The 23,328-nt window shown below is 38.9% G+C and overlaps 1 pseudogene; it reads left to right on the top strand.

Moving 5' to 3' along the window:
* Positions 1-22,068: 22,068 nt before the first annotated feature.
* Positions 22,069-22,612, top strand: LOC136150866 (large ribosomal subunit protein uL22-like; annotated as a pseudogene).
* The last annotated feature ends 716 nt before the right edge of the window (positions 22,613-23,328 follow it).

Genomic DNA, 23,328 nt, shown 5'->3' with positions numbered 1-23,328 from the left:
CTAAAAGAACAAACAGGAGTGATATGGGTGGGAGGCTGGTGAAGAGAAGGACACAGGGCATTCCTGGCAGAGGGAGCTATTTGGGCAAAGCACTGTGGTCAGTGACACATGGTGAACTCCTGGGGCTGCAAGTCGTTTGGTGGTACTGGGCCCCTGGCAGGCGACAGACTGAAAAATTAGGCAGGGACTAGATCGTGACGTGTCTGATGAGTCCTGTGTTTGGAAGACAATAGACCATTGAAGAATTTTTAATTCAGTAATAATACAATCAGATATGTGCTTTATAAGATCTCTTTGGTAGCATCATTGGCAGTGAACTGGGTCGGCACTATTGGAGACTGGAAAGCAAGTCAGAAGGTCACTCCAGGCTTTAAGAGAGGAAATAACGTGAGGGCCAGAATTAAGGAACACTGTTGCAGTGGGAAAGAAGAGAAGGGTTAAGAAAAGAGAATCAACACATACATACAAAGGACCTAAAAGAAAAAGGGGTTGGGGTCTGCTAGCTTTACCTCCTCAAATATTCTCCAAACCCACTAACGTCCTAATCAAACACCCAGTTCTTTCCTCCACGTCTGACCTTTGGTTCCCACAGTGAATGAGAAAGAAGCAGGGAGGGAACAGGCTTCCCATTTAATATTCAGGGAGGACTATTTAGTGATCTCTCCAACCCACTTTACAAAACCTCATCTACTTATTCCTCAGGCTTCCTTGGTGGCTCAGACAGTAAAAAATCCACCTGCAATGCAGGCGACGTGGGTTTGATCCCTGGGCTGAGAAGATCCCCTGCAGAAGGGAATAGCTACCCACTCCAGTATCCTTGCCTGGAGAATCTCATGGGCAGAGGAGCCTGGCAGGTTATAGTCCATGAGACCACAAAGAGTTGGACATACTGACTGAGTGACTAACACAATAATAGCAACTTGATGCCTCAAACCTCTTGCCCTCAGATCTCTCTGCCTCCGATCCAGTTTTCCATGCTGTATTTTCCTTCCTTGACTGCTCTGCTCTACCTACCTCCCTTGTCTGATATTGACCAGAAATTCCTCACTCATGTATCCTGTCAACATTTACTCATTTCCTGCTGTGATCAGAGAGTAGAGAGTGACCAGAGAGCAAAAATTCAGGGTAGGAGTTTGTGAGTGCACTGGAATGAGCAAAAAATGAACATCAACAGATTTTTAATGAACTCAGTGTGAGCCCAGACTTTTACTGGATCTCACGCTTTAGAAACCAGAGGAGAATTGATATAGGTTTCCATATCTTATTATCGATAGTCAACAGCAAGGTAGGGACAAATATAATTTGGGACTACTTCCTTTGGAGACCCCACTGACCTGTCTCACCTGCATAATCTCCTCGATCTGTGATAAATACAATTACCATCCAGGGTTGATAAATATATAACTTCCTTAGAATCATTAGCAGTCTCACCTCCCCCCTACTCTACCCCAGGAAAACTGGTTACTGTATTCTCCAAGAATGACTTGCTAGTCAGTCATGAATCCCTGCCAACAGACTTCTTGACTCTAGTATGGATGGGGGAGGGAGGAAAGAGAGAGTTGGGTCTTTTTTTTTTTTTTTTTAATATTGATTTATGTGGTTGCATCAGGTCTTAGTTGTGGCATGGGTCTTTGTTTGAGTTGTATCCTAGGATGGCCTCAAGGGCACATGCAACACTGGGATCAAGCTATAGCCCTCTGTCTCCTAAGGCATTACACCTCAAAAGTCCCAGCAAAGTATGTCTGGTTTATTTCTGGAAAGGAAGCAAAGCTGTGTGTGAATTCAGGTCATCCAAAGAGGAAGGCCCAGGAAGAAGATCAATGGCAGAGCACCCCCGCTTCACAGTGACTGTCTGGCGGGGTAGGGCAGGGTACGTTTCATCTAAGGGGCTGATGAAAAGCTTCAAGAGTCCACTGAAGTGCCGTTGGGAACAATTTAATGTGGTTGCTAGTGGCTGGGAAACACAGCATCTGACAGAAAATTCCAGACGGTGATCTCAGGGTCAGGGGTTTTCTGTTTGGGCTGAAACAATTCATAGGCTACCAAGAAGGCAAAGTTGCAAATCTTACCCTAGAGGGCAGGACATTGACATGAAATTCCACGTGGAATTCTTGCAGCCAATCACTCTGGACTCCCCTGTGTGCTTGGGAAACAATCTCAGTCCTGGCTGCTGTCTCAGGGCAATATTAGGTGGGCAAGGACAGTTACAAAATGGCTTCCGGCAGTTTCACTTAGGTTGCTTCGGCCTCCAACTTCCAGAAGACCGTATGTTTTTCCTGAAGAGACCACGCCCCTTGGGCCATGAGCCCCGCCCCTCCACTCCCCGGCTCTCCCATCATGCTTCCACCACCCCCATCCCATTGTTCAGTGAGCTAGAGAAAATATACAGTCAGTTTACTCCACATACGGCAGGTGGTGACAGCTGCATGAGTTTGTGGTACTACATTCCTTTTGACATAAATTGACACATGTGATGGTACTGCAGTATAGTTTTGGAAGCCCTCTCCTAATTTACTTGTAGGACTACCTTCCTTGCAAACCAGAGCTACTTTTCCCAGCTTCCTTGGTTAATGAGAATGTGAAATCCTTCTCTTTGAGCTACAGGTTCCACCCTGTTTCCAAGTCACACCTCCTTCATTGCTTGAACCCACTTGAACTGTAACTTAATTTGCTTATAAAACTTTCACTGCAGTAATTAAATATCCCTGGGTCAGAAAGTCAATATTGCCCATGATTTGACCACGTCTTCCGTTCTAAAAACCTTCTCTGAATGTTTCCGAGTTTTCGTCCAATTTTTTCAATGATGTTTTTCCACCTCCTAGGAAGGGTCCCCAGGGAGCCCCCTCTCCAAATCCTCCATCTGGTTTGTGCTTTCCCCTCAACCATACAGGAACCATCATCAAAGCACCTCTACAAACTGACTTCTTGGTTTACTCTCTGCCCATTTGAATTCTTTTATTATCTAATCTTCCTTTGATTTTGCTGGAAGATGGAAATTTTATTTTGTACCAGGCACTTAGGCTGTATTGACAGAAGAGACAGGAGTCAGTGAGGTCAAAGCAGCTGAAATGTATAAGTATAGAAGGTCAAAGCTGTCAGAGAAAAATAGAGAGAGAAAGAAAGGAGGGAGAAGGGGGGAAAGACAGAGTCTCTGAAGAAAATTCTCACCTGCTGTAGAATATATTGCTAAGTTAAAGGAGACAGTGGTTTTTCCCTTTCTTCCTATAGCAGATACTGATATTTTTTTTCTTTTTACAAACCTGGACAATCTACTTATTTATCCTCTACTTCTTCCCTTTAGGGACTAATAGTCATCTCTGTCTGAAACAAAACTCACAGTTCAACAGCCATGCCATTTCATTTAATTACAATGCTTATTTTTACCAACACCCAGCAGCCTGTTAGTGAAGGCACATTTTTAGAAATCTAACAAATAAGCAAATACATCCTCAGATCACAGACACAGCTCTGCAAATTTGTTTTGTACAAAAGGGAAAGAGCACTTATCACACCTACACACTAATTTTTTTTTTCCTGCTTCATCTACTTAAATGTGTTTTCTGGAAAAATGACATGTGATTTCTAGCTTTTTAAACCATAGCTAAAACTTCCTTCTTGGGTTTGGTTTCTTGGTATGTGAATACCTTCTGAAAATCTTCTGTAATTATGTTCAGCTCTTCTTTCATGCTTTAAAATGGTTTTAAAACTGAGCAAATAAGCAAAAAAAATTATGTGGGCATAGGCAGGCTAGAGAATAAACTAGACAATAACTAGACAGGTATAATGGTAACCTAGGAAGACTTTGATTTGTGAAATGTCCAGATGGCTTCATCGGTGAATTTTTCTCACATTTAAGGAAGAAATAATACTAATCTTACCCAAATTTTGTAAGAATGTAGAGAAACAGGAGACATTTCCCATCTTGTGTGTGATGCCAGCATAACCCAGATAATAAAACCTGACAAGGACATCTTAAGAAGAGTAAATTTTAACCCAATCCATCTTATCACATAAATATAAGAAATCTTTTATATAAGGGACTAGGTAAATAAGTTCAGTTCAGTCTCTCAGTTGTGTCCGACTCTTTGCAACCCCATGAATCACAGCACGCCAGGCCTCCCTGTCCATCACCAACTCCTGGAGTTTACTCAAACTCATGTCCATCAAGTCAGTGATGCCATCCAGCCATCTCATCCTCTGTCATCCCCTTCTCCTCCTGCCCCCAATCCCTCCCAGCATCAGGGTCTTTTCCAATGAGTCAACTCTTCGCATGAGGTGGCCAAAGTATTGGAGTTTCAGCTTCAACATCAGTCCTTCCAATGAACACCCAGGACTGATCTCCTTTAGGATGGACTGGTTGGATCTCCTTGCAGTCCAAGGGACTCTCAAGAGTCTTCTCCAACACCACAGTTCAGAGCATCAATTTTTCGGAGTTCAGCTTTCTTCACAGTCCAACTCTCACATCCATACATGATCACTGGAAAAACCATAGCCTTGACTAGACAGACCTTTGTTGGCAATGTAATGTCTCTGCTTTTTATTTATTTATTATATATTTATTTATTTTTATGTCTCTGCTTTTTAGTATGCTATCTAGGTTGGTCATAACTTTCCTTCCAAGGAGTGTCTTTTAATTTCATGACTGCAATCATCATCTGCAGTGATTTTGGAGCTTCCCCCCGCCCCAAAATAAAGTCTGACATTGTTTCCACTGGTTCCCCATCTATTTCCCATGAAGTGATGGGACCAGATGCCATGATCTTAGTTTTCTGAATGTTGAGCTTTAAGCCAACTTTTTCACTTTCCTCTTTCACTTTCAAGAGGCTTTTTAGTTCCTCTTCACTTTCTGCCATAAGGGTGGTGTCATCTGCATATCTGATAAATAAGTAGCCCCTTTTAAATAAGGGGTTAGATATCCATATGGGGAAAAATTAATCTTGACCCTTACCTCACAGTAATTTCAAATGTATTATAGATTTACATGGAAAAGCTTTAAAAATAATAAATCTGGAAGGAGAAAACATGGAATATTTAATGGCCAGGGAGTAGGCAGGCAAAGGTTTCCTCAACAGGACACAAAACATCACTAATCAGAAAGAAGAACAATGATAAATTAGAGTTCATTAAACTTAAAAAATTATCATAAAATAATAAAAAATAAAAAATATCTTTATTGAAAGACAACAAAGAAAAGGAAGTGACAATTCACAGAGAGATAAAAGAGTTTTTCAATACAGCTATCAAATACAGGAATTGCATCCAGAATGTATAAAGAACTACTATAGTTCAGTAAGCAAAAGGAAAATAACCTAATTTTTAAATGAGCAAAATCTTGAGCAGGCACTTTATGAAAAAGGATACCTAATAATGGAAAAATACCGTTCTTTTTCCAATAGCATTTGTATATGCCATTCATATACAGCAAAGAATATGAATCATTTTGCTGTACATCTGAAAGCTAACACACTGTAAATTAACTATACTGCAATTTTTTTAAAAATGAGAATTCCCTGATGATCCAGTGTTTAGAACACTATGTGCTTCCGCTGTTGAGGGCCTGGGTTCAATCCCTGGTCAGGGAACTAAGATCCCACAAGCCCTGTGGTGTGGCCCAAAATAAATTAAATATAAAACAAAAAATAAGATTATGTGAACAATTCTAAAAAAGAGAGAAAAAGACACTTATTGTCCAATAAGAATTTGAAAAAAGTACTCAAAATCAATAGCCAGTAGGAAAGTACAAGTTAAAGCCACAATGAAATATGGTGACACAGCTGCCAGAATGAGTAAAAAAAATTTTAATGGTATCCTAGGTCAGATAGGGTGGGAGACAATTGGAACTCTCTACTGCTGTTTGGAACAACTCGTTTGGAACATTGTATCTAGTAAAATGAAACATGCAAAGCCCCCATGACTCACCCAATCTACCTTTGAATATCTACCCCAAAGAAATGAGAACATATGTATACTCTAAGAATCAGATCAGAATTGTTATAGCACTATTACATAAAATAGCCCTCAACTAGAAACTACCCAAATGTCTATCAACAGGTAATGGATGAATAATTTATGGCATGTTTATGAATGCTTCACAGCAGTGATGAAGGATGAACTACTGGCATATGCAATGACAAGGATAATATCACAGAAATAGTGCTGAACTTAAGCAACTGACACAAAAGTACATTCTGTATTCTTCCATCTTACAAAGCTCAAAGAAAGGCAAAACTAATCTACAATTTTTAAAAACTGAATCATTCTAACGTGCATCTAGGTTTGAGAACTACTTATGTATGAGGAGCTAACTGAGGTCCCAGGAAGTGATGTGATTGGGCCAGGTTTTCTTGATTCCCAGCTTTGCTTTAAATGTGTGTGAGCAATACTGCCTCCTCCATTGGGGAAAATCAACCCCACCAGAACTTGATTCTACGTGCAACTCATGAAACCCAAATCTAAAGTTGTTTTTACTGTCCCCAACAAATCCCCTCAATGTAGATCCTTTCCATGGGCTCCCTGAGAGACTGCTTTCACTCAAGAGCAAACATTTCTGACTTTCCCATGAAAACCTTCTTAGATAATTTCTGTTATTTTATTTGATTTTATTTTTATTGAAGCATGATTGATTTGTAATGTTGTGTTAGTTTCAGACAGCATAGTGATTCAGTTTTATATATATAAATGTAACTGAATATATATATATATACATATATATATGTTCTTTTTCAGATGCTTTTCCCTCATCTGTTGTTACCAAATATTGAGTATAGTTCCCTGTGCTATACAATAGGTCCTTATTGTCTACCTATTAATTTCTATTGCTTTAAAATGGCAAGCACAAAAGAGAATCCATAAACCTGAAGGAAACACTATGTATTTCTCTTAGGTGTCATTTAATATCCCTACCTGATACTAGTTAAACAAATGTTCTGATATCAGTATTCAACTTCCTTTTTTTTTTTTTGGCTTTAAGTTTTTGTTCATTTTTTTAAATGTTGAAACACAGTTGATATACAATATCAAATTAGTTGTAGGTGTACCATATAATGATTTGACACTTGTGTTCATTATGAAATGACCACCATAATGAGTTTAGTAACTGTCTCCATACAAAATTATTACAATTTATTAACCATATTGCTTATGATGAATATTTCATCATTGTGACTTATTTAACTGGAGGTTTGTATCTCTTTCTGTTTAATTTGGGCTTCCCAGGTGACACTAGGGTAAAGAACTCATCTGCCAATGCAGGAGACATAATAGACAGTGGTTTAATCACTGGGTTGTGAATATCCCCTGGAGGAGGGCATGGCAACCCATTTCAGTATTCTTGCCTGGAGAATCCCCATAGACAGAGGAACCTAGCAGGCTATAGTCCCTAGGGTCTCCAAGAATCGGACATGACTAAAGCAACTGAGTATGCATGCACTGTTCATTTTAAAAATCACTTAGGAAGATTCTAAAGAGGCTTGGGAAAAGAAGAATTTCAACGTCTTTCAGGGGAATTGAGAAACAATTTTTGGTCCATTAAAAAAATACTTATTATGTTCATTTGGCGCCTTAATTCTACATGACAAAATGATAAAAGCAGAAAAAGGCTCATATTCTCTGCTTTTGGCATGAGCAGCATTGAATGCATTCAGATTAATAAAATTCAAGAGTATTGCCAATATAAATGAAAGAGATGTATTATCCCTTTGCACCTCTCATTATTAGCAATCATGACAGACAGCTGAATGAAAGAAGTCAAATGACGCACTTATGTATGAAAGGGTTTGAATAGTCATGGATGAAATTCACAAATGCAGATTCAGACAACCACTGGAAAACCACAAGGAAGGTAGGAATGAAAGACTAATAAGGAGACTGACCACCCAGAAGCAAGCTGTATTACTGGAGATAACGCCTCTTTTTTTTCTTTTTTTCCTAAAATCTTTAAATCTTTATTCCCTTCTCAACTCCTTCTTGTCTTCGTTCCTCCTTTTTTTTTTTTTTTTTGGTCTTCCAGAATGTTGTCACCTGTACAAAAGGCTTTGTGAGTCTAGAAATGTGTCTCCTTACTAGTCTATCTGAATCTCAACTGATTTTTCTATTGCTGTGAACACTGGTTCTTAACCTGTAGCTTTTCTTTATCATCAAGTATATCAGTGGTATAATAGCCATCCAATGCTATTTTCCTTATATTTACTTCTCAAAAGGTGTAACTGAAAAGTCACACCTTCTAGTGAGTTCCCTTGAACCAGTCAACCATTCTAGCTCACGGTCAGAGCTAAGGGTTCTCAGTTCCACCCAACGCAAGTAGAGCTGGGCAGAGAGTCATCCATCTCCAAATCCCCATTGTATGCCTCTGTTCTTTTTTAAAAAAACATTTATTTATTTATTTGGTTGCATCAAATCCTTAGGCTTGGCACTTGGGTTCTTCTGTTGGGGCCACACGGGCTCAGTAGTAGCTGCCAGGGCACGTGAGATCTTAGTTCCCTGACCAGGGATCAAACCTGCATTCCCTGCCTGGCAAGGCAGATTCTTTACCTACTGGACCACTAGGGAAGTCCCTTGCCTGTGTTCTTGGACCAGTGCTGGTATTGACTCAGGCTGGCTTCTCTTGAAGCAACAATCAAAACATGGGTAAGGGAGGAGCTGGCACAGATTGGGCATAGCAAAATGTCAAGGTGTGATACAGGACGCAAAGCCTTTGCCAATGCCCACAGGAGCCAGAGCACATCCTGTCCATCATCGTGGTACCCACTAAACACTTATACCCTCAGCCACAGGATGTGGGCCTCTGGGAAGGGCATTCCACAGAAAGAGAGGGTTATCTGCAGCTGAGACACACCTAGAAGCTCGGGCATCGAGTCCTTCCTGGAAGGGGAGTTGTTTCCATCACAGAAATGCAGGAAGAGAAAATGCAGATTAGGCTTGGTCTCAAATGACCCCAGATTTTACTTGGAAGACTATAGGTTTCATTCAGGCCTGATCTTAATTTGCAGCTCAGAGTGTGAGCCAAAACATCTCCATTTAATTTGGAAAATACTCCCAAATTTCACGGATCTAAATACTTGGTACACTATAAGGTCACATAGAGGGCTTTTTAAAATATACTTTTGAGAGACAGTTCTAGTTCAGTTTTCAAGAAAGACTGTGCATGAAATAAGGTTTTGGAGGGAAATGATATAACTTGAGATTTAATATCAGCAGGGGAAATAGGACTAGGGAAAAGGGAACTCATGGCATCTCACTGAAGTATGTTTGACCCAGGCTCTGATTTAGATATTAATTTCTGAGCTTATGAGGTTTGGCTAAATTCTAGGAACCTAGAATGTTCCAAAACCTCTTTAGCCTTATCCTATCTCCCAGAATTCAAACCAGGATGCTATAAATCCATAATTCAAATTCTGTCCTGGTCATTTAAAAGGTCTGACCACTACCATTAAATCTAGTAGACAGTATAAAAACCCTTACTTAGAGTCATGAACCCCTTTCTCTTTTGGGAGTGCTCCATGTTTGGCCTCATCCTAAAACTGAGCACCTTGTTACCTATGAGCTTTTCCTTCTTGAAACAGCTCCCATTAACCAGCAGAGCAGCATGAAGAACAAAAAGACCCATTAGGCACAGCGTGGGTGTTATCTAATGACATCAGAACTTTGCTGGGAGCTAACTTGAAGTCAGTTTCCTTTGCATTGGGCTTTATAAGGTCTTCCCTTCGTGGCTCGGACGGTAAAGCATCTGCCTGCCATGTGGGAGACCTGGGTTCAATCCCTGGGTTAGGAAGATCCCCTGGAGAAGGAAATGGCAACCCACTCCAGTACTGTTGCCTGGATAATTCCATGGATGGAGGAGCCTTGTGGGCTACAGTTCATGGGGTTGCAAAGAGTCAGACATGACTGAGTGACTTCACTTCACTTATAAGGTCACTCTGCACTTTTGATATCTGATCGATGTCCAATAAGGGCGTTTTCAATAACTGTTTTAAGAACAGGAATGCTATTCCATTGTTTTATTTGTTTGTTTAAGAATAAATCTGCATTGTTTTTATTTTTAATTTTTTTTTTTTTTTTTTTGCTGCATTATGCAGCATGTGTTTTCTGACCAGGGATTGAATTCACACTAGCTGCAATAGAACCAGACTCATAACTAAGAAAGTTCTAGTCCATCGTTTTCGATTGCTTTGAGATGGTTTAGTCATTCAGTTGTGTCCGACTCTTTGTGATCTCATGGACTGTAGTCGGCCAAACCTTTCTGTCCATGGGATTTCCCAGGCAAGAATACTGGAGTGGGCAGCCATTTCCTTCTCCTGGGGATCTTCCTGACCCAGAGACCAAACCCAGGTCTCCTGCATTGCAGGCAGATTATTTACTGTCTGAGCCACCAGGGAAGGCCTGATTGACTTACCAACTATCATATCAAGTTCTTTTTTTTCTGTGGTAGCCAATAAGAATTATATCAAACATTTATTTTGTGTGATTTTTTAAATAGAGTATATTGACATACAACACTATATTAGTTTCAGGTGTACAACATAATGATTCAATATATGTGTATATTCTTAAATGATCATCACAATAAGTCTAGTAATATCGACTAGTAACATCGATGGATAACATCCATCACCAGACATAGTTACAGAAATGTTTATTTCTTGGGATGAGACTTTTTAAGACTTGCTTTCTTAGCAGCTATGCAATGTAGTATTATCAACTATGGTCACCATGCTGTATATTATATCCCCATAGCTTATTTATTTCATAATTGGAAGTTTGTTCCTAGAATATATTTCTTGAAGTAAGAACAAAAAGTAGTTTAGTATTATAAATTTGGAGCTTGTGTCATTGATCAATAATCCAAATACCATGGTTTGAGTCTATCAATGATGTAAAAATAGAGGACCCACATTATTGTCAGATTCAGTGCCAAAGAATTGATGCTTTTGAACTGTGGTGTTGGTGAAGACTCTTGAGGGTCCCTTGGACTGCAAGGAGATCCAAACAGTCCATCCTAAAAGAAATTAGTTCTGAACAGTCATTGGAAGGACTGATGCTGAAGATGAAACTCCAGTACTTTGGTCACCTGGTGGGAAGGACTGACCCTTGGAAAAGACCCTGATGCTGGGAAAGATTGAAGGCAGGAGGAGAAGGGGACGACAGAGGATCAGGTGGCTTTGGATGGCATCACTGACTCAATGGACATGAGTTTGAGTAAACTCTGAGAGTTGGCAATGGACAGGGAGGCCTGGCGTGCTGCAGTCCACGGGATTGCAAAGAGTCAGACACTAGTGAGCGATTGAACTGAACTGAACTGAACCCCAAACTTTCGTCAAACAAAGCAACGTTAACATTTTGTCTCAGTCCTTCAGAGTAAGTATCCAAATTCTTCTCCTATTCTCCTATTGCTTCTTCTCCCTGTTTTTTTTTTTTTTTTTGTCCTCCTCACCCGGAGTGTGAATGTGTGTTAGTCACTCGGTCGTGTCCGACTCTTTGCAACCCCCTAGACTGTAGCTCAGCAGGCTCCTCTATCCATGGATTTCTCCAGGCAAGAGTACTGGAGTGGGTTGCCCTTTCCTTTTCCGGGGGATCTGCCCAAAGTAGGAATCGATCCTCGGTCTCCGGAATGGCAGGCAGATTCTTACCCCCTGAGCCACCAGAGTAGCCCCAACCAGAGTACGCTGCCGCTGCTGCTGCTAAGTCACTTCAGTCGTGCCCGACTCTGTGGGACCCCATAGACGGCAGCCCACCAGGCTCCCCCGTCCCTGGGATTCTCCAGGCAAGAACACTGGAGTGGGTTGCCATTTCCCTCTCCAATGCATGAAAGTGAAAAGTGAAAGTGAAGTCGCTCAGTCGTGCCCGACTCTTAGCGACCCCACGGACTGCAGCCCACCAGGCCCCTCCCTCCATGGGATTTTCCAGGCAAGAGTACTGGAGTGGGGTGTCATTGCCTTCTCTGCAACCAGAGTATAAGCCTCTTCAAAGGCTGGGGTGCTGGAAGCCTCTTTTTCTATTGCTTTCATTGCCTGGCTTGAGTCCAGAAGGTAAAACAGTCCCCAGGCCCTGGAGGAGTGGGACTATTAAATGTCATTTTACAGTTTTATGGGGTTGAAGCTGTGTCACGCATCCGCCTGACGGGCGTATGTAATTAGTTCCGGTGAGAAGTCAGGAGAAGCATGCAATGTCGATAAAATAGAACTCAGTCAGCAAAGAGACTCATGTCAGCATGCAATTCCCCTTCCTCCGCCTCCACTATTCAGCCATCTTTTCCACACTGATGGTCACCATCTGGCAGTTGTCTCTTCCTACCTCTGTCCTCCAGCCAAAGGACTCAAGTCGATGAAAGTGTCAGTGGAGAGAGACTGAAGAAATGGCCCTTTGCAGCATATCTGACCCCACCTCTGTAGGAATCATCTTAATAGTAGGGGATGAAACCACGGGCCTCTGAAGCTACTGGGCACCTCTGAGTTCTCTAGATGCCTGCACTAAAAATAAGTGTCAGATAGAAATGCAGATTATCAGGTCCTGCTCTCTTCCTACTGAACCAGAATCGGCGGAGGTTTAACAAGATCCTCAAGTCATTCATATACACAGTTAAGCCCGAGAAGCACTAGAACATTCTTCCCTATGTGTACCAGAAAGGTGATCCTGGGCGAAACTAGGTATCTAAACAAAATGTGTCAGAAAAGATTTGCAGATCTGGCTTCTTTGGTGTCCAGTGGTGAAGAACTCCACCTGTCAATGCAGGGAATATGGGGTTTGATCCCTGGTTGGGGACGATCCCACATGCCAAGGGGCAACTAAGCCCGTGCCACATCTACTGAACCCACTCGATGCAACTGTTGAGCTGGTGCACCCTGGAGCCCATGCCTTGCAGCAAGAGACGCCACCACAATGAGAAGCCTGCACCCTGTAACTAGAGAGTAGTCCCCTGCTCACTGCAACTAGAGAAAGCCAGTGGGCAGCAACAAAGACTCAGTGCAGCAAAAATTAGTTAAATAAATATCAATTAAAAAAAAAAGATTTGCAGATCAATTAACTCATTGATCCTGGAGAAACAATAACATCAAAATGTACACATTAATAAGAGAACAGTTTTACCTCCTAATAAAAGATTTATTAACAATTGAATGAGAATTCCAATTATAGGACAATTCAGAGTGTAACACTGCAGTTCATTAATATTTCAAAGCACCATCATAAAGACTAGTCAGTAAATATTCACATTAAATTAAATTAAAATACTATTTGTGTTTATTTGTTTGCTTGTTGCTTTGTTTTGGTTTTGCCTGATCTAGATCATACAAATGCTAAAAGGCAGTTCTTTATCATTAGGCAAGCTTTTTAGTAGTTTCTAAGATTCCTAAAGTTGTTACTCCTTCCATCCTTGACATTTCTACCTGGGCTATTACAATATCTCACCTCTAGCCACTTGCAGATCCCTATTTTTAAATTACTTTTTAATTAAAGGTGATATATGATCTACTTGGAAAATACGGGAGAATATTTCAAAGACTAGAAATTGCCCATAGTTCCAGCTTGAGAAAAATACAGTTAACATATTTATATATTTTCTTTCAACTTTTTAATGTAGTTAAAATAATACTGTATTTATAGGTTGGTATGATGATTTATTTTAGATTAGGACAAAGCATATTACTATGCTATAACATGGAATATAATAAAAATTTCATATAATTATGCTCTATTGCATCATATTTTATTGGACACCATAACTTACTTAACTATTCCTTCATTATTGAATGCTTTAAATTATTGGCAATTTTTACTTTTCAAATGAAGAGGTGAAAATCATCATGAATAAAATTTTGTTACTACTTTGGCATAGAAACATTACAAAACCTTGATACAGACTGCCAAACTGAGTACAATTCTTTACAGGACTGACCATCTCATCAGAACCTCACAGATGCCTAAGGTATTAGGGAAGGGCGTGTTTCATTGTGTGAACAGAAAATTTTATATTTACACTGTTTTATTCAGGAAATAATTCATTTCTTCAATGCTCATTTATCTATCTCATGGCATTTTCCTCATAGTTTTTATGTGATAGTTATAGCTATTGTCTTTATTTGAATCTATGTTACAAACTTTTCTAGAGATTTTTTAAGCAAAATTTTATATAGCCAAATTGATCTTTACTATATCTTTTGTTTGCTTCTAGGCTTAGAAAATATTCTCCTGCTCAGAGACAGAAAATTCATTTCTATTATTGTCTAGTGATCTTCTGTCTTGACTTTTAGATTCAACTGTTTAGTCCATCCGGGACTGATTTTGGTGTTAGTATGAGATGAGAATATAAAGGAATTTTTCTAAATTATGTACCACTTATTTCAATACAATTTACCGAATCTTTTTGTTTTCTACTCAATTGTTATATCACACACACACATTAACATATATAAACATGATGTATAATATATAATTATTATATGACATATAACATATATAATTTATATAACATATAACAAATACTGTGCTGTCGTCAGATCTGAGCTTTATATTCCTAAGTGGGAAACACTCCTGTTATATTGGTGAGTTTACAGCAGGTTCACATACATGACCGACAACACTTTTCCTGCTGCTTTTCTGTTTCTATATATTTTCCTATATTTTCAAATCTTAGCTTTTTAATTATTAATTTCTAAAATTCTATAAAACTGTGAAAAATTCTTAAAGAGATGGGAATACCAGACCATCTGATCTGCCTCCTGAGAAATCTGTATGCAAGTCAAGAAGCAACAGTCAGAATTGGACATGGAACAACAGACTGGTTCCAAATTGGGAAAGGAGTACATCAAGGCTGTATGTTGTCACCCTGCTTATTTAACTTCTATGCAGAGTGCATCATCCGAAATGCCGGGCTGGATGAAGCACAAGCTGGAATCAAGATTGCTGGGAGAAATATCAATAAACTCAGATGTGCAGATGATACCACCCTTATGGAAGAAAGTGAAGAAGTAAAGAGCCTCTTGATGAAAGTTAAAGAGGAAAGTGAAAAAGTTGGCTTAAAACTCAACATTCAGAAAACTAAGATCAAGGCATCTGGTCCCATCAATTCATGGCAAATAGATGGGGAAACAATGGAAACAGTGACAGACTTTATTTTTTGGGGCTCCAAAATCACTGCAGATGGTGATTGCAGCCATGAAATTAAAAGACACTTGCTCCTTGGAAGGACAGTTATGATCAACCTAGACAGCATATTAAAAAGCAGAGACATTACTTTGCCAACAAAGGTCCGTCTAGTCAAGGCTATGGTTTTTCCAGTAGTCATGTATGGATGTTAGAGTTGGACTATAAAGAAAGCTGAGTGCCGAAGAACTGATGCTTTTGAACTGTGGTGTTGCAGAAGACTCTTGAGAGTCCCTTGGACTGCAAGGAGATCCAACCAGTTCATTCTAAAGATCAGTCCTGAATATTCAGTGGAAGAACTGATGCTGAAGCTGAAACTCCAATACTTTGGCCACCTGATGCAAAGAACTGCCTTACTATAAAAGTCCCTGATGCTGGGAAAGATTGAAGGCAGGAGGAGAAGGGGACGATGGAGGATGAGATGGTTGAATGGCATCACCGACACGATGGACATGAGTTTAAGCAAGCTCTGGGAGTTGGTGATGGACAGGGAAGTCTGGCGTGCTGCAGTCCATGGGGACGCAAAGAGTCAGACACAACTGAGCGACTGAACTGAATATTTTATTACGGTGAGAGGATTTGATGGATGTTGCAGTGATTTTTTTTTTTTGGTAATTTCCTGGAATTCCTTTTTGCCTTGTAACGGGTCAGCTTTGTAAAGGTTCAATGTAGGTTTGTCTGATTGGAAGGTACAGATTTCTCTTTATATATCCATTAAATTAAACATGCCATCACCTCATTAATATCTTCCATATTCTGACTAATTTTATGTCTGCTTCATACATAAATTTTGAAAAGCTGTGTTAAATCACCCACTCTGATTGTGGACTTGTCAAATTTGCTCATTATTTCTTAGTTTCTTTTTATGCACTTCATGGCTATGTGGTTAAATACAAGTTTATGATCTGTGTTCTTGATGGATTTTTCTTTGTATTGTTATGTCATGCCTCTTGAGCTCTGTTAATACTTTGGTTCACATTCTATATGTAACATTGATATCTTTCTTCATCCTTTGATTTTCAACTTTTCTACATACTTTTGTTTAAATTGTGTCTATTGAAAACAGTATATTGCTGGATTTAAGAACAAACTAGATAATTCTTTTCACTTATGAGCTTAATCTCTTGGTATTTGTTTTTAACTATTGAACCCAGGTCTCCCACATTACAGGCAGGCAGACAAATGCTTTACCTTCTAAGACACCAGGGAAGCCCCAACTGATACATTTGGATTTATACATCTTATTTGGGGCTTTCTTTTTATCATTCTTTTTATTTACTTTTTTTCTTTTTGAATGCCTTTTTTTGAATTGATATTCCTCATAAGCCCCCTTTTTCCTCCTCTGCTGATTTGGAAGCTATAGGTTGAATGTCTACCTTTTTGGTGATTACTCTTAAATGTTTATATATGTAAATATTTCTAACAGTCTACTTTTTCAGTACTTCATCATTTTATAATTTTCTGAGCTTAACAATTGTTTCTTCGATTCCATGCGTCTGTTCTTAACTCAGTGTTATTAATACTTTTATAATTTAGACAGACTCTATTCTTTATTTTCATAATTGTTGGATGTTTATTTTCTCATGTCCATTTAATTTTTTAATTTTTGCCTTTTCATATATTGGTGGTTTTTGTTTTTATTCAGATTGCTGCATTTAGCTCTTAGAGCATTCTACATATATTTATTCTAAAGTTTTTGTTCAACTGATACGCAATGCTGTTTTAATGTGAGGTCAAACTATGTCCCATTGTTGATTTTGTTAAATGGCTTTCTGAGATCAAATTTCTTGACACACTTAGTAGAAATCTGGGCATATTTCTGAAAATAAATTTTCTCATGTATAGTAGTATTTTGGTTTGCAGACTCATTTTGAATATGAAGTCCTTCAGTTTTCATTTTCTTCTCACTCTTGCTTTTTGTAATACATGTTTACCTAGAATTTCTATGTTTGAAATGGATGGGATGAGGAAATATTTCCTCATCAGTTAATTCTATCATTGTCGTCATCTAGTCTAGTCACTACCACGATGATGATAGAATTAACTGATGAGGATATAATTCTATCGTATGTCAGCTCTATTTCTATATTAATATTTGAGGCAAATTCCTCCAATACTACTGAGATTCTTTAGACATGCTAAAATTTTACGTTAATTTGGGAAGTATTGATGTCTTATTAGACTTTCCAACCAAAAACAGGAAGAGTGTGAGTTTTCATTTGGTCAGGTCTTTTTTTTTTTTCTATTTCTCTTAAATGTTCACATTCTAATGCCTTCTGGAATAATTAACCCTATACTACTCAGTTCTTGATCAACATTGCTAACTTCAGATTCCTAGCAACTATGCAGGATGCAGGAAGATTCAGACTTGAGGTGATATTTCTCCTCATTCCTGCAAGGTCTCTTCCATCAATTAATGCCACTTGTATTTATTTTTTGCTGTGAAAGGATGCTATGAGCAGTGCTTCAGTCTCTGTAAGGACATGAGTCCATTTTTCTCCCTAGAATTGCTGGCTATTCTGATAATTTAGGTCTACATCTTCTTGGACTAGCTTCCTACAATCATCTGTTTCCTTTTTCAAGCACAATGTCAAGGCCCAGGGCCAGAAATGCATGGCCATAAGCCAAGAACAGAATTAGTCTATAGGCTAGAGCAGCAGTTGTTGCTGATGGAAGGTGTGTGTGGGTGTGAGTGTGTGTGTATTTGTGCATATTAAGGACACCTGCTTATAAGTCTCTGGAGAAAAGAACTTTTTCTCATAATTGTCAAGCTCTACTACCCCTCTGCTGCACTTTGTTGATTATAAAATATTTGTTCTGAATGATAATTATCTGGCATGGGGTGGGGGGAGTGTAGCAATCTAATAAAGAAATATGTCATTATGCTCATATTTAATCCATTTAAACTTGTTTATTTAGCAATGGGAGCTTCCAAATATTTTTGGGTATTAACATGTCATGCTTAGATGTAATTAAGTCTTTTCATTTTAATTTACTTACATCATGTCTGCTATCTTCAAAAGAAATATCACTTGGTCTACCACTCAGCATGGAAAAGTGGATTTAAAAAATAAATAATTTGTTCTGAAATTTGCCCATAAAATGTTTACAAAATGGAATAATTTCTAAACTATCGATAAATAATATATGTATATAGGTGATATATATGTATACATATATAATATTTTTTCTCCAAATAATGATCCTAAACTGAATCAAAGTTTCAAGATCTACAAGATTCTTGATGACAACAATAACAACAACAAAAAATAAATCAAAACATAGTCTCATAAGATAGGCAGGACAAAGCCAAATTGTTGTGAAATGAAACGTATGCTACATGGGCTATCTCTTTTGGAACCATAAGATCAGTTTTTTACAAGATAAAATAGTTTGAATTAGGCATTTTTAATTAGACTAGTTTACAACATAATCCCATTACTCTAATTAAAGAACTGAACATAGTATTTTTATGCACTTCTTGATAACTTTAAAAATAGATATCAACATTCATACTTAAAAATTCCACTTTAAAACAAAAATCCTGAGATCCAATAGATTAACATGAGTTATTATAAGAAGAAACTTCTGAACTACTGGTTGCTCCTTGTTGATTACACTGTGCAACACTTTCAAGGGTCATGAGAAGACAAACCAAGATTTAGAACATTCCTTTGACTGAATTATGTCCTTGTAATTTGCCACAAATCCTTCAATTAAAACAAAAAGCCTTGAATTATTACAATAATAATCTGAATCTTTGACTCTGTTTATGCTGTTGCTTCAAAGAAATGAATGCTATCCTGTGAAAATTGTTGAAGGGGAGAGACAGCAATAAATACACTATACTATTTTTGAGACTAAGTCTTTAATAATCAACCACAAATAATTCCCAGTTCAGAAACCAGCTTTTCAAGAATAAAAAGAATCCACTTTAAAATATATTTTTAAGTGTATCTTTAATTCTCAAAAACCAGAAAATATGTGAGTCCATAGCTATTGCTCTAGGTTCTGCAACGCTCCTTCAACATTCCTTCTGGGGATTTAAATGGATTTAATTTTTAATGGAATGAAATTTAATAAAACTGTCCCTCATTGCAAAACACCAGTGATTGGAATAGCTACTATAACACAAGCTTTCTACTTTTCATCCAACTTTTCATTACTAAAGGATTTGATTGTAGTACTTTTTTCAAGCCACCCCTTCATCCTTAAATATTAACTTTATTTCAACTGTCTTTCTAACATCTTGCCCACCCCTTTCTTGTTTCTAACCTTAGCAGCCCAGTTGAAAAAAAAAGTAACAAGTAGGTTCTCCATGTTCAGGAAAGTGTGCCAAGTTGTGGATTTTTTCAGAGGACAATTTGAGTTATTAACTTCCAGGATTGGAATAACAGTCCAAACTCTCACCTCCTCGGTAATATCCCCATCAGATTGTATACATCATCTAGTTAATCAATCTAATTCCAAGGAATTTATCATCTTTCATAGCTGACCATTCTGTTCTGAATAGTACTAATGTGACTCATTTGTGTCCTACTCTTTGCAACCCCACGGACTGTAGCCTGCCAGGCTCCTCTGTCCATGGAATTCTCCAGGCAAGAACACTGGAGTGGGTAGCCATTCCCTTCTCCAGGGGATCTTCCCGATCCAAGGATGGAACCGGGTCTCCCTCATTGTAGGCAGATTCTTTACCATCTGAGCCACCAGGGAAGCCCAATGTGAAGCCTTGAAAGTGACTATTCAAAGGAATGCCTGGACATACATGAAGAAGTCTATTCTGTCATTTTTGAGACAGCACTTAACATTTTTGAACAAAAAATGCCTTCCCCTTTCTGCATTAAGGTTTTGATACATTGTTCAACTCCATTCTCTCACCCTTTCTTATCTGGGTATAGTCCAATTTGCTAATGTTCCTTCTACAATGAGGCTTCCAGAACAGAGTAAGTTTCAGACAGTCTAATCAGTGAAAACTAAATATAAATCCTAATCTTGTGGTTTTACTCCTTAACATGGAATTTGGGGTTTTTTCTTGGGGGGGGGGATATCAAATTGTTGTTTTTTTTTCAATTTATAGCTAAAATCTCTGGACTTTTTTATTTGATAAGTTGCCAAGCTGGTCTCCTTTTTAGACCTGTATGAAGAAATTCTCCTTGTTTTCTTTTGCACTAAGATTAACTTCTTTGACTGTCCAGCAGTTAAGACTCTGCACTTTCACTACAGGGAGTGTGGGTTCACCCCTGGTTGGGGAACTAAGATCCCACAGGCCTTACAGTGTGGCCAAAACAAAGTAAAGAAGAAAAATAGAATCAGAAAATTACTTAAATAGCTACAATTCCACGAATCTAAGCGTACAAAATCAATCATTTAAAATTTTCTCTTATATCTTTCCTTATGCTTAGTAATACTCCAATTATATGTACCACTTTGTTATTTCATTTTACATTATGTCATAAGTATGTTTCCATATTTCTACATGAATTCCAAATTTTTCATTCTATTTAAACCTTCTGCAAATTTTCCATCAAGTTAATATACCATTGATGTCATTAAACATTTCCAGTATTATTATTATAAATAATCCTACTTATTTCATAGGATTATGAGGTTAGGTGAACTCCTCTGTGAATCTATAGTACTATTGCCAAACTGCTTTCAAAATGGAAGGATAGGACTTCTCTGGCAGTCCAGTGGTTAAGACTCTGCACCTTTACTGCAGGGGCAGAGGATTTGATCCCTGGTTGGGGAAGTTCTGCGCACCAAAGAATGTAGCCAAAAACAAAAAGGAGATGCATATGCTAGGCTTCCCCTGACTCTGCAGGAGTGACAATCCCAAGGACTGCCCTCTAAGCATACAAGGATATCTTTGTTTCCCTCAAATTAATGGATGTATATTATAGATTTGGGGCCTTCCCAAGTGGCTCAATGGTTAAAAAAAAATAAATCTGTCTGCCAGTGCAGGAGACGCAGCTTCCATCCTTGGACCCAGAAGATCCCCTGGAGAAGGAAATGGCAACCCACTCCAGTGTTCTTGCTTGGGATAATCCTATAGACAGAGGAGCCTGGCAGACTACATCCATGGGCTCTCAAAGAGTTGGACACAACTGAGTGACTGAGTATGCACACACGCATTATAGGTATTAGGTTTAGCCTCTTAATTAGAAAATTTAGAGTCGTTACTATCCTTTTATACCTTATGCCAAATTCCCTAGCAGTACTATGCAAGCATCTTTTATAATCTGACTCCACCTTACCTTTCCAACCCTCCCCTCTTCCTCTACATGGAGTTAATAACCTTTACCTGTGCGTTCCAATAGCCAGTGTCTGAGTAAGATATACAACTCATCACATTGTTTCATAATGGAAGTCTATCTACATCTTTGTCTTTCACCTAGACTGTGAGATTTTCAAGGGAAGGATGAGGATGAGGTCTTCATTTTTCTATTACCAGTACCTACAAGTATACTGGTACAACAGACTGGAACAACAGACTGGTTCCAAATAGGAAAAGGAGTACGTCAAGGCTGTATATTGTCACCCAGCTTATTGAACTTATATGCAGAGTACATCATGAGAAACGCTGGGATGGAGGAAGCACAAACTGGAATCAAGATTGCCAGGAGAAATATCAATAACCTCAGATGTGCAGATGACACCACCCTTATGGCAGAAAGTGAAGAAGAACTAAAGAGCCTCTTGATGAAAGTGAAAGAGGAGAGTGAAAAAGTTGGCTTAAAGCTCAACATTCAGAAAACTAAGATCATGGCATCTGGTCCCATCATTTCATGGCAAATAGATGGGGAAACTGTGGAAACAGTGGCTGACTTTGTTTTCCTGAGCTCCAAAATCACTGCAGATGGTGATTACAGCCATGAAATTAAAAGACACTTAAACTCTGCTTTTCCAGTAAGCAGCCTGAGCTAACCCCTAAAAATGGTGCGCTATTCACTTGACCCAGAAAACCCCACAAAATCATGCAAATCAAAAGGTTCAAATCTTCGTGTTCACTTTAAGAACACTCGTGAAACTGCCCAGGCCATAAAGGGTATGCATATCTGAAAATCTGAAGGATGTCACTTTAAAGAAGCAATGTGTGCCATTCCGTCATTACAATGGTGGAGTTGGTAGGTGTGCACAAGCCAAACAGTGGGGCTGGACGCAGGGTCGGTGGCCCTAAAAGAGTGCTGAATTTTTACTACACATGCTCAAAAGTGCAGAGGGTAATGCTGAGCTTAAGGACTTAGATGTATATTCTCTGGTCATTGAGCACATCCAAGTGAACAAAGCCCCGAAGATGCGGCGCAGGACTTACAGAGCTCACGGTCGGATCAACCCCTACATGAGCTCTCCCTGCCACATTGAGATGATCCTTACTGAAAAAGAACAGATTGTTCCTAAACCAGAAGAAGAGGTTGCGTAGAAGAAAAAGATATCCCAGAAGAAACTGAAGAAACAAAAACTTATGGCCCGGGAGTAAATGCTGCAGAAAATAAATGCAAATAAAAGTAAAAAAATAAATAAAAGACACTTACTCCTTGGAAGGAAAGTTGTGACCAACCTAGAGAGCATATTAAAAAGCAGAGACATTACTTTGCCAGCAAAGGTCCATCTAGTCAAGGCTATGGTTTTTTCAGTGGTCATGTATGGATGAGAGAGTTGGACTATAAAGAAAGCTGAGCGCCAAAGAATTGATGCTTTTGAACTGTGGTGTTGCAGAAGACTCTTGAGAGTCCCTTGGACTGCAAGGAGATCCAACCAGTCCATCCTAAAGGAGATCAGTCCTGGGTGTTCATTGGAAGGACTGATGCTGAAGCTGAAACTCCAATACTTTGGCCACCTGATGTGAAGAGCTGACTCATTTGAAAAGATCCTGATGCTGGGAAAGATTGAGGGCAGGAGGAGAAGGGAATGACAGAGGATGAGATGGTTGGATGGCATCACTGACTCAACGGACATGGGTTTGGGTGAACTCTGGGAGTTGGTGATGGACAGGGAGGCCTGGCGTGCTGAGGTTAATGGGGTTGCAGGGAGTCGGACACGACTTAGTGACTGAACTGAACTGAACTGAACAAGTGTACCTGACATAAAGAGTAAGTGTTTTGTGAAGGAACAGAGAAAGACCACCCATTCCATCTTTTCTGCAATGGTGATATTGCTATAACGGTACCTTGTTTTTTCTAAAATGCGTTTCAT

This window comes from Muntiacus reevesi, chromosome 19, assembly GCF_963930625.1.
Source record: "Muntiacus reevesi chromosome 19, mMunRee1.1, whole genome shotgun sequence".
NCBI lineage: Eukaryota > Metazoa > Chordata > Mammalia > Artiodactyla > Cervidae > Muntiacus > Muntiacus reevesi.
Note: the sequence above shows the minus strand (reverse complement) of the source record. Positions and strands in the feature narration are given on the sequence as shown.